We start from the raw sequence: 18,121 nt of genomic DNA, 5'->3' as shown, positions 1-18,121 counted from the left end.
TAATAGTTGCTGAAGAACCATGCCTGCAGAATGAGGGGATGCCTGCTGTATGAATGGATGAGCTAGATCATCTCCTGAGTCCTTTTAAGCTCTAAGACTCTGAGACACTCAATAAATTGAGTAGAGACCTACATACAACCATGACTGTACCATCTTACAGATGTGGAAACTGGGGCAGTGAGCGGCTTGCCAGAGGCCTCACTGAGAGGGATGTGGTGTGGTCCAGGAGCAGTGTATGGAAAGTCAAAAGCAGGAGACTCACGTTTGGGTCCTCACACCCTTCTACTCGGTCGCCCTTCCTTCCAAGAGGTGCGTGAGCTGGACAAGCCATTTCATATTCCAAGGACAGTTTCTCCATCGACCGAGAAGACATACGGGTAACTCTGGTCTAGGGTTACTGTCAGCTGGTGAAGCTTGGGGAACTTAATGGCACTAGGCACTTTGCAGGATGTTTGCCCTTTCTTTACCTCCCCAGCGGGTCCTGCGGTGAGGGGCGGTGAGGGGCGGGGATAAGGAAGGAAGCCCAGGAAGGAAGGGCTGTGTGTGGAGGAAGGGAGAGCCAGCTCATTGTCACTGTTTGTTTTCTCACCTGAGTCCCCAGCCCTCCCCTAGCCTTGCTTCTCTCACCTGCTCAGGTAAAGAGGTAGGGGGAGCCTTGCTCAGCCAATGAACTGCAGTCATGCTCTTAAAGGCACCCAGCCACTGGCTGGAAAACCAGCCATGCCACCTGGAGAGCTCCCAGGTGGGGGCCGGAGGCAGCTGTGCCAGCTAGGTGTAATTAAGCCCTCCGTGGCCACGCCATGACCCCAGGGCCTGGTCATCTGGTGGTGTCCTAGTGGGTGCTGTCTTCAGAGAGGCCACCTTCGCCTTTGCCCAGAGCTGGCCTTCCAGGAGGCTCCCTTGTCTAGCTGCCCTGGCAGGCACCCAGGAAGGAAAGACAGCGTGGCCTTGGCAACTGCCCGCCAGGAAGGAGCCCACAGGTGTGAGGGAGAAGCCACTTCCCTGTCGTGACCCCCCTGCAGCAACCCTGGTGAGTCCAGACAGTCTGGGTTTCTTGAGCCTCAGCCCAGCAGGGTCTGGGGGAGGGGGGGAGGGAGATGTGTCTCCCGAGGGCCAGAAACCTTGGGTGCTGGTTTGGGCCCTGCTGTGTGACCTTGAGCAAATCACTCCAGCTTTCTGAGCCTCATGTTCTCCATCTGGGAGAATGAGAAGCTCAAATTTCCATGTCAGCTTTCTCCTTTTCTTATTTTCCCCAGTCACACCCCCTGTTTTGAAAGATTTTTGTGGGCCAAGCTGTACCTGTTACATAATGTCATTAATTGGGACCCTATACTGGCCAATCTGTTTTCTGGGCGGCAGGAACGCACCGCGGTGATACCGCTGAGCTGATGTAAGTTAAACCAAAAGCAAAGAAATGCGGTGTTTTAGGCTGCCTGTGCGAGCTTATCTAGAGTCAATATTTGCTTTTCATTTGGCCTTTTGAAATACGAGAAATAGGGCCATTTTCAGGGAATGGGGAACCTAGGTGGGAGCCTCTAGATCTGGCTTGTATGGTTTATGAGGGAACCAGGCAGAAATACCGCCTTCATACCCCAGCCCAGCTTTGGTCTCTACAACACGTGGGATGTGTTCTTGAAAGAGGGCTCCTGTGGCCTGAAAATTTCCTATATGGGACTGGACTACTCCTAGGAGACCCCACAGTGGGTTCATTCCCCCCTCTGCCTGAGGATGGACAGCCCTGGGTGGGAGAGCTGAGGTGTCCCTCAGTCCTCTGCTAGGGGTTGGCCAGTGGGGTGATGGAAACAGGTAGGTGTGAGCACAGTATCTGGAGTCCAGGAGCGGAAGGTGGACCCAGCTTGTGCTGGGAATCAGGACACAGGGCTAATCTGCATTGGCTGGCTCTGTAACCTCAGGCAAGTTGCCTAACCTCTTTGAACCTCGGTTTTCCCAGCTGTAAAATGGGGATTGTAATCTTGGCAATGCTTGCCTACCAGGATTATTCTTAGGGCCAAATAAAATAGTGTATTTCATGGAAGCTCAGAGACCACAGAGTTTTAAGTGCTTCCCAAACTCAAAGATTGAAAACAAAAAACCCCACAGGCATGCATTTTAGAATTGACAAAATAGAGTAATGGATGTTTTATAAAATGTGACCTCCATGATAAAGAAGTATTCCAATTATGATGGGATTGTGGTTGCTTGTTAAGTTCTTTTGCTTTTTTACAATATCATTTATTGGGGCTTTTTTTGAAATACAGACTCATATAAACACAAAGCAGGGGGAAACAGCTCACTGAGTCATGGTATTTTCTAATGACTCCTGGAACTGAACCCCAGGCCGGAAACGTGGCCTTAATGCATGAGGTGGTGTGATGTGTGGTTGGAACATGCACTTTGAAGTCAATCTTGAGTTCAAATACAGACTTTCAGACCTACCGGTAACCTTGGGTATAAGTCACTTTTCTCTGCCTCGATGTCTTCTAAATTCTAATATGAGGTGTGAGTGGAGGAATATCAAGAGTGTTGCTGGCTAAGTGGTAGCGATGTTGTTGTTAAGCTGAGGTTCAGCTTAGGACAAGACTCAGAACACACACATACTTGATCCATTAGAGAGTCCCAGATCGGGAGGGCTCCTGATCCTTGGCGTGTATTAGATAAACTGACTCAGAGGAAGACATTCGTGTCTGTCTCCCCATCTGTGAAGTAGAGACCCTCATAGTCGGGCCATCATCTGGGGGTGGCAGGAGACTCCTGGAGACACTGGATAGGTGGGTCTTTGGAACCAGTCCATTCCCCTAAGTCCCGAGGGCTGTTGCTTCTTGCTTCAGGGGCCCAGACTAGGTTCCAAGGCCCTTCTATTCAGTCATTTGAGCTTCTTTGCCCTATCCCTTCTCTCACAGCTCCCTGCTGAGCCAATCGGTCTCAGGGAATGCTGGTTCAAGGGTCAGGATGGTACCTCCCTTCCCAGTGAGCCTGCAGGAGAATGAGAGGAGTAAGAGCTAGAATAGAAGTTTCCCAGGAACAGGAAAGGCAACCCCTTTTGCCCAGGTTCTGGGCAGATAGTGTGTGAGAGCCTATATGTGCGTGTGTACTGGTGCATATGAGCTAACAAAATTCAAGTTGAAAAATTCCAATGCTGTGAAAAACCCCAACAGGTCACGTTCGGCAACCCTCTGCACTGTATAGGCCTCTCTTCTAAACAACACTAGAGGGTTGTGGCTACACTCCAGGGAAGTCTCCTAAACACCTTTCCTTGGTAACCACACTTGGCATCTCCAAATCCTCCCAAGGGTGTGTGCAGGGTATGTGTGAGCAAGTTTGAGGGCCTTGCGTGTCTATGTTAGAGTTCCTTGGGCACTGAGCTCCGAGACCTTGCAGAAATAAGCTTGAGGTGGATGGGCTGTGGGGTTCATCCAATCACCGTGAAGCCTAGAGGTACTTTGGTGGAGGAGCTACATTTCTTGAGCACCTACTGTGATCGGACGATTGGGCTAATTGTTTACAATTCATCACGTCCCTTAATCCATACTCTAGTCCATTCTAGTATCCCCATTTTACAGATGAAAGCTGTGGGGCTCAGAGAGGCTACAGATCTTGAGTAAGATTGCTCAGCTAACAAAATGCCAGAACCGTGACTCAGGTCTTTGTACTGCTGAATCCAGAGCCTGGGCTCTCACCTGCTCTCCCAGAAGTTGCAAATCAGGCCAAATTCTAAAGTCCCCAGATCCAATCTGTTTGGTCTACCCAGTGTTTTGTTTTGTTTTAACCTCTTAAAATTTAGACACCAACATTTGAGAATGGAGTTGTTTAATTAAAAAAAAAAAATCTCGATTCTGACTTCTCTTTAAAATCAGGAGAATGGGGCCCTCTAGGTGGTACACACCCTCCCATGCCAACCATCAGCTTAAACTGATAATCAGCGGCTGCCTCGCAACAGAACACGTGACCTCTAATTTGACACGGTTCCCATCATTCCCTACTATCTACCCAGCACACTCTCTCTGCAGAGACCTGGGCCCTGGTCCTAGCGCTTGAACTGGCTGTGACCTTAAGTAAGTTATAACACTTGTCTGGGCTTTAGCTGTAACCTAGGCTAGTGAACACTTGGAAATGACTTTCTAACTGGCTTTTTGTGCCGTTTGGGAGAGAAACCACGTATCTACAGCACAGCCACTCTTGACCACCTAGCTGTGCGTGATGTCAGGCCCTGTAAATGACACTAGGAGTGGTGGGTGTTATTCACTCTTTGTCATCATCATTCTGCTGCACTACGTGTCTGTTGCTTCTTGTGACAGGAGACATCTGGGGACAGGTAGGGCCTGGTGGCACTGGTCCTGGCGTGATGCCCATTCCCAACACTGCTCAGAGTTCGACTTCCATGTGCCTCTGCTCATCTGTTCTGAGAAGTCTGATTGAGATTTCAACATCCGAGTGTCCTCTTCTGACCCCATTTTTGCTCTAGAGTGTACAAGAGAAAATCTATAGCCCAGCTAAGAATGTTCTCTTTCCTGTCTCTCTCTCTCTCTCTCTCACACACACACACACACACACACACACACACACGTCTGAGTGAGAAATAGCCATGCTTGAGAGGTCTGCACTTCTAGCTACTGTCTCACTTGAGTTCCTGGAATCAGATCTTTAGAGACATGGACAGACTAGTCCAGATAGAAATGTGTAGATGATCTGGTCAAGCAATACCAGATATGATTCATTTGCTAATTCCAATCAACTGGTAGAGTGTTGAGATGGCTTCTGAAGCTGCCTGTGAACATGGAATGATCGTGTGCTGAGATCTATCAGCAACGTCTACAGTGGGCATGGCAAGGGCTTGTAACCGTACTTAGGAAGGCAATTACACCACCCCGAAAACTGCCTGGGCGAGGGAGGTGACTTGCCCAAAATTACTCAGCAAGGCAAGGAAGGGTCCCATCTGGAAACAGGTCTCTCTTCACCTTGAGCTCACTGTTGCTTCTGCTATATTAGCTCAGAGAAGACAATTGAGACTGGGCAGGGAAATGAGAAACAGGACTCAGACCCACAAGTCCTGGCTCCCTCGGAAGTCTGGCTGGGGTCGGGGCTAAGGAATTCAGTTCTGTCCCACTAGACTGAGCCCTGCCATCCTGGCCCATTGGCTTCTGCTCCACTTCTCGGAGTCCCTTTGCTCCTGCCCCACTTTCCTGTTTCATTTTCCTCGGGCTCAGAGTGTGCAAGTTGGAGCATAGGGCCTCCGGGGACCTTGGGTCCTACATGCCCTCTTTTGGCAGAGCCTTCAACAGCTCCCAGCCCCCTCCATTCTGGAAGAGAAGTCCTAGAACAGGGGCTCGTAACCTACTGATGCCCCGGACTCCTCTGGCAGTCTGTGAAGCCGGAAGGACCCCTTTCCAGACCATTTTTAAATGCACAAAAGAAAATATATAGGCATCAAGAAAATTTTTAAATTGTATGCATAATAATATGTACTTCTTTATTAATAACTTTAAAATGAGATTTGGCAGCAGATATAATAACTATTGTCATTTTCGAGTAATGAGCATAAATGATGTTTTGAAAGATCTATGACAACTATAATGTGATACAAAAATATCTGATTTCTCTTAGTGACAGAGCCACAGGAACAGTCTCTATTAGTGTGGTCACTGCTGACATTTATTTATTTATTTGTTTATTTATTTTTTTAAAAAGATTTTATTTTATTTATTTGACAGACAGAGATCACAAGTAGGCAGAGAGGCAGGCAGAGAGAGAGAGAGGAGGAAGCAGGTTCCCCGGTGAGCAGAGAGTCCGACGCGGGGCTCGATCCCAGGACCCTGGGATCATGACCTGAGCCAAAGGCAGAGGCTTTAACCCACTGAGCCACCCAGGCGCCCCACTGCTGACATTTATAATGGAACAAAGTATTTAACTTGAGTTAGAGGTCAGTGAAATAAAGATGGAATGTTTTCCTTCTAAGTTCGGAGAATTCTATTTGTGGATCCAGGTGGAGAATCCCTCATTCTAGGATGCTGAAGTAGGAGGCCTCCAGTCCATGGTTCACAAACTGGGGGCCGTGGAACCCTGGGGATTCTGGTAGTGTCATGGAGGCTGCCAGATGGTGGGGGCAGTCAGGACAACCAGCCAACCAAATAGCCACCTCTGCCTCAGCCTGAGAAGGTTCTTTTTTGAGTTCAGGTTAGTGATCTGTAAGATTCCTTCATTTAAAAAAAAGGGGGGGTTTCACCTGTTGAATGTCAAGAACCTTCATTTGGCTCCACCCACCTCTTCATATGATAAAGAGCAAAGCCTGAGCAGGGGCGTGAAGGTGCTGGAAGAACACTGACCTTTGGCAGCAGGCTTGGGGCTGTGGAGTGCAGGGGAGGCAGTGGGAAGCAACTGGGCAGGGGCAAATTTCCCACCACCTCTGCCTGCCGTCAGTTCAGAGAAACCATTTTAGTGGCCAAACATGGGGCCAAGAGTCAGGAGACCTGAATTTGAGGTTCTAATTGTGCCCCTACCTTACATTTCTCATTAGCAAAACAGACAAGGGTTGGGAGGGCCAAATGAGAAAACATTTCCTTAAGAAAATGTCATAAAGTGCTATTGAAGGGATTTTAATGTGTCTGTCTCTAAGCCTGAGACTGTTTTCTCTACTCTTCCTTAAGGTCTTGTTCCCCATACTGACAGAGCAGATCGTGCCTATGACTCATGGCAGTGTAGCATGTAATGTGTAACTGGTATGTAACATGTAACTGGCATGTAACGTGTACCATATAACTGACATGTAACATGTAACTGACACGGCACAGTCAGATTTGTGGTTGAACCACAGATCAGGAGTCACCCAGTCTGCCAGCTGACCTCCTCAGTTCCTCCCCTTTGCTGGCCCTACTGCCATGTTATAGTCTCTGGCCTGCATTCTCAGACAGCCCCCCATCTCCCTCTCTCTCTGCCCCCACTTCTGCCCCCAAGCACTTAGTAACTGTGTCCATGACCTTCTTCTTCTTCAAGGCCCTTGGTGTCTCCTCCCCAAAGACCAGGCCAACTCCAGCCTCCAGAGAGTCATAGCCCAGCTTCTTCGGGATCTACCTCCAGCCTCCCCCCATTCCCCCGGCACCCCTCCTTCCTCATGCCGGAGGCTGTTATGCTCCTGCCGCTGGAGTCTTCTCTGCCTTTTCCATCTGATTCTCCCACAGCCTGGGAGCTGTGGGAAGAAGAGAAGGTCCAGGAAACTAGGAGTGTTTCTCTCCCAGAGGCTGCTGATTGGGAGGGCGGGAGGAAGCTGAACATGCACAGGGCTCAGGGGAGTTCTCCGGGGATAGGTGTGGCTCTGCCCTCTGTCAGGACCAGGCAGGGGTTAATTTCAGAGACCAGCCAGTAACGTGCTGGGAGAGCTGCAAGCACCAGCACAGTCGGAGAGAGTCTACTATTTGCTACACTTAATCTGAACCAAAGGCAGGAACCAGGTTACCAGGAAAAGAATACTGCTGAGTGATTGGAATTCACAGATGTCAGAGCCAAAAGGGACCAGGTAGGTCTTTCCTCTAGTCTAATTCTTTTCTGCTCCAGATGGAAAAGTAAGGGCCAGAGAAGGATAATGGCTTGCCCAAAGTCACATGAGTTTGAGGCAGAGCCGGGACTGAAGCTGACATCTGATTTTTTTCCCAATCTCCATGTTCTGGGTTCTGGCCTCTGGACTCCTACCAGAAGACTGAGTAACTGATCCAGGACTGATTTACCAAAAATGGATTAATGTGTCACTTTTGGGCACTGCAGTGTTGGCTCTTATGTGGGGCTGTCAACTTCTTAGTGCAGAGGGCCCCAGACAGGTTATAATTATGCTGAAATATAGAGCCCTCAGGTCTCGAGTGTCCAGGTGGAGCCTAGGGCAGCCAAAGCCCCCAAATCTGATGAGACAGTCACCTGCAGGCCTCTAATAGCCTCATTAGCATAGCCTAGGTGGTATCCAAATGTTATCATGTACTGCAATAGGGAAAGTTGGGAAATAATGCCTTAACCCTAGAGTAGGAGAAATTTTAGGGGTGCTGTGGGCAAAGGTGGGGAAAGGGAGAATCTGAAGACACAGGTTCTATCCTGGCAGTACAGAGTGGAGTAAAGCATGGTTTCTTCCCCTTTAAAAAATATAACATAAATGTTAGATGAGCAAGGGTTCTATATTTCCAATAATTCTGTAATTCCAATAATTACAAATAATTCTGTATTTCCAATAGCTTATTGAAGACCAACCCTTACATTGAGAATTGTTAAGTTAGCTGAACAAAATAAGCGTGTGTGTTTGTGTGTGTGTGTGCGTGTGTGTGTGTGTGTGTATTAGCATTAGAGAGCTACCAAAGCAACAAGGACCTGAGGGTTCAAGATTCCAGAGAGAGAAATGCAGAAAGGTATAGTCCATATTCAGGGGCCACTTTGCTCTTCAAGGCATATGCTGTTTCTCAAGAGATGACTAAGAAGCTAAGCAGAAGCTAAACATCTGAAGGCATTATAAAGCTAAGATATAAAAAGTGGATTTCAGTGTCCACCAAGTAGGAGTGTCCCTAGTAAACACCAAGGCTTTCAAATGGAACCCCTGAAGGATTAGACCTTAGGATAAGAGACAAATCAGAAATAGACCAACCCCACAAAACTGGAGACAAGCATATAATCAATTTAGTCCCTTACACGACTTCTAAGACTCTTGCTTGCCAAAAAGTAAAAATTTCTCTGAAGGAAGATAAAATTTTCCTATAATATTTTTCACATATAATATCTAGCATTCAATAAAAAATTTTTCAAAAAATCTTAGTAGGCAAACCACATGGCCAAAAACCAGAAGAAAAAATAGATGATAGAAATAGGTCCACAGAAGATCCAGATACTGGCATTATAAGATATGGACTGTTTTTTTTTTTTTTAAGATGTGAACTTTAAAATGTGATTTATGTAATCAAGAAATTAATTGACAGGATGGAGAATTTCATCAGAGAACTGGAATCTACCAAGGAAGAGTCAAATAAAATTTGATCAAGTGAAAATTCTAAGCATGAAATACAACAACTGAAATTAAGAAGTCACTAGATGGATATAACATTACAGTATCTTGGGCATAGCTGAAGATCAACTTAGTGAACTGAAAGATAGGTCAGTAGAAAGTACCCAGATTACAGCACATATAATAAAGAAGAGAGGCATATGGAACGTGGTGAAAATGTCTAATTATGTATAATTGAAGTCCCAAGGGAGAGTGGGAACAAAGCAGGTATGGGGATAGAAAAAAGGAAAAGGAGGGAAGGGAGAAGAGAAAGGAAGAGAGACTCAGAGAAATGAAGTGATACTGGAGGCAATATTTTAGGATAGTAATTTTCCAAACCTGATGAAAGACATCAAGCCACAGATTTAAGAATTACTTTAAACCGCACACAGAATAAATAAAGAGAAAACTAAACTAGGGTCTATTATGGTATAACTGCTGAAAACCAAAGATAAGGGGAAATCTTGAAGGCAGCAATAATGAAACTGACAGGTTCTCACCAGAAATAATAAAAGCCAGAAGGCAATGGAACAGCATCTTCAAAAGTGGGGAATGAGAACAGATATTATGTGAGCATAGGTTAATGGTTCTCAAGTTTTAGTATGGGTATGAATCACCTGGGCTGGAGTGGGATGAGAGAAGGAGTGTTAAAATTTTAGACTCCCAAATCCTACCCCAGATGTTTGGATTTAGAGGTTCTAGAGCAGAGTCAAGGAATAGACTTTCAAAGAGTGTTCTGCTGTCTCTAATGCTGTTGGACTGTGGTAGACTGATTGCAATGATGGCTGCAACATTCCCACCATTCCTGTGCCCATGCACATTTGCAATGTGACTTTGCCATTTTTCTAATCAAGAGATAGGATCTATTTTTCCTCCTTTTAAATCTGGGCTTGCTCTGTGGCTTATTTTGATTGATAGATACCACTTAACCTGATGTTATGGGACTTATGAGCCTTGGCCTCAAGAAGCCTTACATTTTCAGCATTCACCTTTTGGGATACAGCTGCCATGGTAAAAAAAAAACAAAACAAAAACAAGACTATTCTGCTGGAGACATTTGGAGAAAAAGGCACAGTCAATAGCCAGACAGATAAGTGAGGCATGGGTCCAACCAGGAGAGAGAAACTGTGTAGTATGTCAAACTGGAAAAGTTTAAAGAATTGTTCATTGTAAAGGAGGTTGATGTAACAAGGGACTGACTAACAAGAAGTAAAGAGAATTCTAAAGAATTCAAGAACAGCAAATACAAGGGGCAGCTAGTATCTCTAGAGGTACGTAGAACACCCAAAGAAGAGCTTCCCCTGCCGCCCCCAGGGCTGAGATCCAGCTCTTATCACAGAGGATGTGGCTGTGGCCTCTAAATGGCAGAGAGGTCCCTGTAGTACCATGCCAGGCGATCCCCTGGAAGTTGCTGGAATTGTGTCTTCTCATGTTCCAGGAAAGCCATTCATAGGGAAGTGTCTCTCCAGAGACCTTGCTACAAAATCACTGAAGAGAGATTCCTGGGGAAGCTGTTGGCTGCCAGATGCTGCTGGCCCCTGTCCCCTGCCAGAGCCTGATGCTGGAGAAGCCACACACTGCAGGAGCTAGGCATGGGGACCCACACACACGCCAGGAGGCTGATGAGATGGCACATGAAAACCAGGAGGCAAAATGCTTTCTTACTTAAATGTCTCCCCAGCTCCCTCTACCCATAAGAAGGAGGCATCCTGCCAGCTGCCAAAGAAAACAAATTTAGAAAGGGCCCAGATTAATTTTCCTGGAGCAGGCAAAAAGGGTAAACAGCACAGGCTGTTTTGGGCTCGCTAGCCCCAGTCTATCTGACTACAGTCGTTTGAGTGACCTTAGAGGAGACAGCACTGTCGGGCTAAGCCCAGCCCATACTGTCAACTTTAAGAATTCTGAGCAAATAAATGTCATTGTTTTTAAGCCCTAAGTTTTAGGGTCTTCTGTTTATGGCAAAATGTTGTAATACCAATGTTGCAAGCAAGCTGGACTGCTTCTTGCAATCTTGCACTCTTGCAACTTTCTCTGTGCTATTTACTCTGCCTGAAGTGATATCCTTGGCCTTCTTTACCTGATGGATGTATTTACCTGGGATTTCTCTAATTAATTGGTGTTTTAATTGACTTGTAGAACATATGTAGAAAAGCACATAGCCAGAAATGTACAGCATGATACATTTCACCAAGTGTTTATATGGTCTTACCTACAGTCAGATACCTACCCCCACGGTCCCTTCCAGTCACTAGCCATGCCCCCAAATGTAAACAGTGTCCTGACATCTGTTTTTAATTTATATTCAATTAGGCCACTTATAGTACTTCATTAGTTTCAAATGCAATGTCCAATTACTATTAGTTGCGTGTAACACCCAGGGCTCGTCACATTGGGTTGTTCTGACATCTTACAATCAGACATCTGATGTCTTAACCACATCATGGTTACTTTTGCCTGGTTTTGCACTTTATATCACCAGATTGTAAGGTATGTTCTTTTTTGTGCCTGGCTTCTTTTGCTCAACGTTATATCTGTGAGATGCATCCGTGTTGCTAGGTGTAGCTATCGTTTATTTTCATCACTGTATACTTTTTGATTAGGGAAGTATAGCACAATTTATATATCTATGCTATCGATGGATATTCGGGTTGTTTCCAGTTTGGTGCTGTTTTGAAAAGTGCTGCTTCCATATGCCTTTGGGTGAACATAGGTATGTACATATTTGGTTATTCTTAGAATTAACATTGGTTATTCTTAGAATTAATGGGTTATGGAGCACTCTCATAATATATTAAAAGTTTAAAATCAAGGAGTATCAGGGTGGCTCAGTCAGTTAAGCATCTGACTCATGATCTCATCTCACATCTTAATCTCAGGGTTGTGGGTTCAAAGCTCCATATTGGGCTCCATGCTCTACTAAAACAAACGAACAAACAAAACTTTATAAAAATCAAAATATTTGACACACATAAATTAACAACCATGAGAAAGGAGGAGGAAAAACCCAAATATCTATGCGTGGAGTAAAAAGATACTAGAAGAGAAAAATAAAACAAAATGTTGACATACCTTATGGATAAAGGAACTAGGAATGATTTTACCTCTCAATAGTCTATCTTTTCAAATAATTGTGAAATGACCATATATTACTTTTATAGTTGAAGAATAATTTAGGCCATTTGATCTCCAAAGTCTTACTCAAATGCCATCTCCTTACAAGTAGCCTCACCACGGCCAGATCACTGTAGCCGGCCACTGTCTTACTTCATTTTTGTTGTCTGGAGCAAAAACACCTTGCACCTAGAGAAGGTGCTCTCAAAATATCTGACCCTTTGCCTACAATCATAGAAATTTCAGCAACAGCTCACATTTCTCAATAGAGCACCCAGATTTCCAGTAAGAGAGGCAAGGATATGAATCCAGACGACTGTCTCCATTTTCAACTTGAAAACACCCAACACAAAAATTTAAAGGGATAGGTTGCCTGCCTTGGCAAATCACTGATAGGTGCATTCTAAACAACTCAGCCAGGATAGAGGAATCTAGTGCAAAACATATGATCTACCAAGTATATTCTGAACAGAGCAAAAAAGCAGGGGTGGAGATCAAGAAAAAAGCAAAAGTTTGGAAACGGGGGCACCTAAGTGGCTCAGTTGGTTAAGCATCTGCCTTCGGCTCCAGTCATGATCCCAGAGTCCTGGGATTGAGCCCCACATCAGGCTTCCTGCTCTGTGAGAGCCTGCTTCCCCTTCTCCCTGCCACTTCCCCTGCTTGTACACTCTGTGTGTGAAATAAATAAATATTAAAAAAAAAAAAAAGAATTTGGAAACCTCAGCTTTATATTACCAGCAGTGTAACTTTGAGCAAGTTAATTTACCTCTCTGAACTCCAGTCCCCTCTCTGTCACATGGGAAGGATGGGAATGGACCAATTTCCAGGACGGCAAATAGGATTTGAGTCTGATTAGGTGGCGGTAGCTGCTGAGATTGCTATGTTGAGAAAGATTCTGAGATTAAGTCCAGGCTTAGTGAGAAAGAGTGCTGTGACTGATTAATTTCCATCATAAGCAGGGAATCTGAAATTGATTTTATGTTTATTACATATTTGTTTGTCTTTTTTAAATAAACTGCTTATCAAGATCCTTTCCAGCCTTAAGTTCAACTCTTCCGAGTTTAGCTCTATTTAGGTGTCTAGTGGTATCATATTCATCCCACAGGGAATTCTCCTAATTACAAAGGCAAAGGAATTTTAGTTATCTTCTAAAACTCTAAAACTAAAGTCTTTAGGGTGCCTGGATGGCTCAGTCAGTTAAGCATCTGACTGTTGATTTGGGCTCAGGTCATGATCTCAGGGTAGTGAGATTGAGCCCCATGTCGGGGTGCAGCCATTTTAAGATGCTTTCTCTCCCGGGGGTGCCTGGGTGGCTCAGTGGGTTAAGCTTCTGCCTTCAGCTCAGGTCATGATCAGGTCATGATCTCAGGGACCATTGGGCTCTCTGCTCAGCGGGAAGACTGCTTCCCCCTCTCTCTCTGCCTGTCTCTCTGCCTACTCTGTTAAATAAATAAATAAATAAAATCTTTTTTAAAAAACAAAAAAAGATTCTCTCTCTCCCTCTCCTTTTCCCCTCCCCCCCCACTCTCCATCTAAAAAAATAAAAATGAATAAAAAATAAAACTATAAATTTTGTCTCCAACAATGTATGTGATATATATTTAAACAACCTGACTCTCAGAGATCCTTAGAGATGAAAATGTTTGAATGCAAAGTGTTAATTACATAATCATAATCATTCTTTTGAAATCATATTATTACAGTTACCATCTTTGACAGCCTTTCTTTCCTGTCTGCCCATTGCCTTCCCCTCAGGTTGAAGTTGGTCCTGGGAGGTGGGTGTGTGTCCTGCTTGGTTGTAGTGGGTAGTGGAGTTAATATCTACACGAATAAGCTAAGTGTCCAGGACACAGTCCCACAAGCCCAAACCACTCAGAGTCCCTAGGACTGGCTCATTCATTTGCTGTTTGTGGACCTATCTGGAATGTAATGTGGCTTGGGATTTCTGGAGAGCGGTTGACCTTTGCCTTATCTGAGAAACAAACATCCTACAACCACCAGGAGAGTGGTAGGAGAGCTGACTGAACATTGTAAGTGACACATAAATTACATGTTCATGGCAGCTGAATGGACCCGCGCACAGGGTAACAGGTGAGTACATCATGTGTGTTTAGCAGAATAGCCAGGCTATCAGAAACACAGGCTTTGGGATCAGACTGCTGTGAATGTCAACACAGCCTTGATGTTTGTAAATGAGTTTGTACCAGCTACTTAACCTCTGTTTCCTCCTCTGCAGAATGGGTTTATAGTGGTACCTACTTTGAAGGGTGATTGTCTGAGATAATTCATGAGAAGCCCAAGTGTTGAGCACAGATTAAGTTTGCCCTACACAGGAAATATTACTGTTGCTATTGTTTTCTTAAAATTATTAGCAGTGATTTCTAATTATATACACAATAAAACCTCAGGAATGTGAGTTTTGCTTATGAAAATTTTGTGGACGTAAAGACAAGGGCCAGAATGGGATCAGGTTTTTGCTGCTGTTTCAATAAGGAACAAAGTGCTTCTCTAAAAAAGTTAGAAAAAGGGCGCCTGGGTGGCTCAGTTGGTTGAGTCACTGCCTTTGGCTCAGGTCATGATCCTGGTTCTGGGATAGAGTCCCATGTCCGGCTCCCTGCTCCGTGGAGAGTCTGCTTTTCTCTCTGACCCTCCCCCATCTCATGGTCTCTCTCTCTCTCTCTCTCTCTTTCTCTCTCATTCTATCTCTCTCTCAAATAAATAAATAAAAATATTTTTTTTAAAAAAGCTAGAAAATACAGATGGTAAAAAGAACAAAATCAGTACTCAGAAGTAGCCATTGTTAATCATTTGGTGTATATTTGAATAATGAATATGTATTAGAATAAAAAGGGACATTTGGGAAAAAAAAAAGGGACATTTGACAAAAATAGGATCAAACTGAACAGGCTATTTTATAACCAGCAGTTTTTCAGTGAGTAAAGGGAGGTCTACAGGCAAATGTATTGGTTTCTTGTTTATTTGTTGTAATAAAAGACATCTGACATAAAATTTACCATTTTAAAGTGTGTGGTTCAGTAGTGTTATATATATTTACATTGTTGTAAAACAGATTTCCAGAGCTTTCCATCTTGCAAATATGAAACCCTATATCCATGAAACAGCTCCTCCTCCCCGTTTCCCCAGTCCCTGGAACCCACCATTCTACTTTCTATTTCTATGAATTTGACTATTCTATTATTTTTGTTTGTTTGTTTAAAGATTTTATTTATTTATTTGACAGAGAAATCACAAGTAGATGGAGAGGCAGGCTGAGAGAGAGAGGGAAGCAGGCTCCCTGCTGAGCAGAGAGCCCGATGTGGGACTCGATCCCAGGACCCTGAGATCATGACCTGAGCCAAAGGCAGCGGCTTAACCCACTGAGCCACCCAGGCGCCCCTATTCTATTATTTTTTCTGGTTTTTTTTTTTTTTCCAGTGTAAGTTCTGTGCCCAACATGGAGTCAAGAGTCTCATACTCCACTGACTGAGCCAGCTAGGCGCCCCTGAATTTGACTGTTAGATACCTCATATAAGTGGAATCATACCTATCTGTTGTTTTGTAACTGGCTTACATTCAGTAGAGGATCCTCCAGGTTCATCCATGTGGCAGAATTTCCTTCCTTTCTCAGGCTGAATAATATTCTTTTTATAGGTAAGCACCACATTTGTGTGTCCATTCATCCATTGCTAGACACGTGGATTGTTTCCACCTCATGGCCATTTAGAAAATGGCCGCTATGGACATGGGTGTACAAATATCTCTTCGAGTCCCTGCTTTCAATTCCTTTGGATAAATACCCAGACATGGGGTTTCTAGGTCATATAGGAACTCCATTTTTAGTTTTGTTTTTAAAGATTTTATTTATTTACTTGTCAGGGAGAGAGAGAGGGAAAACAAAACAAAACAAAACAAAATTAGTCGGGGGAGGGGCAGGCAGAGGGAGAAAGAGGCTCCTCACTGAGGAGGGAACCCTATCCCAGGACTCTGGGATCATGACCTGAGCCAAAGGCAGACACTTAACCGACTGAGCCACCCAAGCATCACATCTGTTTTTAATTTTTTGAGAAAGCTGCATACTGGTTTCCATAGCAATCACACCATTTTGCATTCCTACCAGCAGGGCACAAGGGCTCCGATTTTTCCACATCCTCACCAACACTTGTCCATCCATCCTTCCTTTCTTTTTTGATAATAGCTTTCCAAAGGGGTGTGAGGTGAACAAATGTATCATTTTAATACAGCCCTAGGAAAAATGTTTCAAGTCCTAAACGTTTTTAACACTGAGCAGCCTGGAAATCTTCCTTTTTATACATAAACAACTAACAAACTATTCTGAAGCGTATCAGATCTAATCTCATTAAACACACTCCGCTTTGTGGATTAACCACCTCCATCTCCATCCCTCCACATTTGGGGGTGTTTAGTTGTTAAAAGATAGTTACTCGTTGTGCAATAGTGCCACAGGTCAACCTAGGCAACTTGCTTTCTCCTCAATAACTCGGCTACCTCCAAAGCCTCTCTTTGGTGTCCTCCAGCTATTTATCTCCTCCTCCATTGGTTCCCACCACAGCCCTCCCTTCTTGAATGAGAGGTTCTCCATCGTGTCAGCTTTTTCCAGCCCTCCTCCAACCTCTTACCCTCAGCCCTGCCCCTCAGAGGCCCCGAAATTCTCCTGACTTAACTCACATTCTGGGTCCCAGGAACCCTTAGATCCTCGTCCACAGCTTCAGGCCCTCTGTTAACTTGCTCCAGCATCTGCTCGGGAAGGTCGTGTGTGTGTGTGTGTGTGTGTGTGTGTGTTGCAGTACCAAAAGCTACCATTCCCTTAGCAGTCTTGGTTCCCACTTGTGCCTTTCACCACACCACATAGCCTCCTTTTGCAGAGATACATTCTTTCTCTCACAGCCTGCCCCCTGCGTGGCAGCAGGTATCCAATGTGGACCTTCTGAAGAAGCAGCAGGCTGTTACAATGCTTGCAGAAACACCGGCTGAGAGACCCTACTGGCCTCAGCGTGTTCCCTTCCGAAGGGCTTAATTTTGCCTTAACACTGGCCTTAGACACTGACTCCCTCATGAAAAAGAACTCTGCCACACCATTTTATCACTTTAAAAAACTGAGTTAAGGGACGCCTGGGTGGCTGAGTTGGTTAAGCAGCTGCCTTCGGCTCAGGTCATGATCCCAGGGTCCTGGGATTGAGTCCCACATCGGGCTCCTTGCTCGGCAGGGAGCCTGCTTCTCCCTCTGCCTCTGCCTGCCTCTCTGTCTGCCTGTGCTCACTCGCTTTCTCTCCCTCTGTCTCTGACAAATAAATAAATAAAATCTTAAAAAAAAAAAAACTGAGTTAAAATTAACCCCAGTACTGCTTAGGTTTTAAGTGTTACAGATCGATGAGAGTTTTGGGTTGTGTTTTTTGTTTTTGTTTTTTAAGATTTTATTTCTGAGTAATCCCTACACCCAAAGCAGGTCCTAAACCCAGAACTCCAAGATTAGGAGTCACACGTTCCACCCACAATGCCAGCTAAGCACCCCCAGTTCAATGAGTTTTGACAAATGTTAGCCCCCACGAATTACAGGATTTTGATACACAATCAGCTAATTTAGAGAAATCACAAGATTCCATAGAACTGTTGGAAAGAGTATGGGATTTGGAGTCAGGAGACCTGGCTACCTGGTCAAGCCTCTGCCGTAAACAAGCTGTGTGACTTCAGGTGAGTGCCTTCCCCTCTCTGAGCTTCTGTCTCTGATTTGTACAGTAAGACACATTCTGGGGGCCTCTTCCCGCTGTAGCCCCACATGACATGACAGGTGTTGACCAGAAGTCACCCCAGTCTTCCTGAAATTATGCAGAGCTCCTGTGTCCTGCCTACATTTACAAAGTGAGTGCACCCAACCTAGATCCTTCCCATCGGATTCCCAAACAAGAGAAACATAAGATATAATTATGACAATAAACAAAGATGTCAGAAATCAGTCAAACCAAGCCCTGTGTCCTGTAGGAATGTACC

This window comes from Neovison vison, chromosome 1, assembly GCF_020171115.1.
Source record: "Neovison vison isolate M4711 chromosome 1, ASM_NN_V1, whole genome shotgun sequence".
NCBI lineage: Eukaryota > Metazoa > Chordata > Mammalia > Carnivora > Mustelidae > Neogale > Neogale vison.
Note: the sequence above shows the minus strand (reverse complement) of the source record.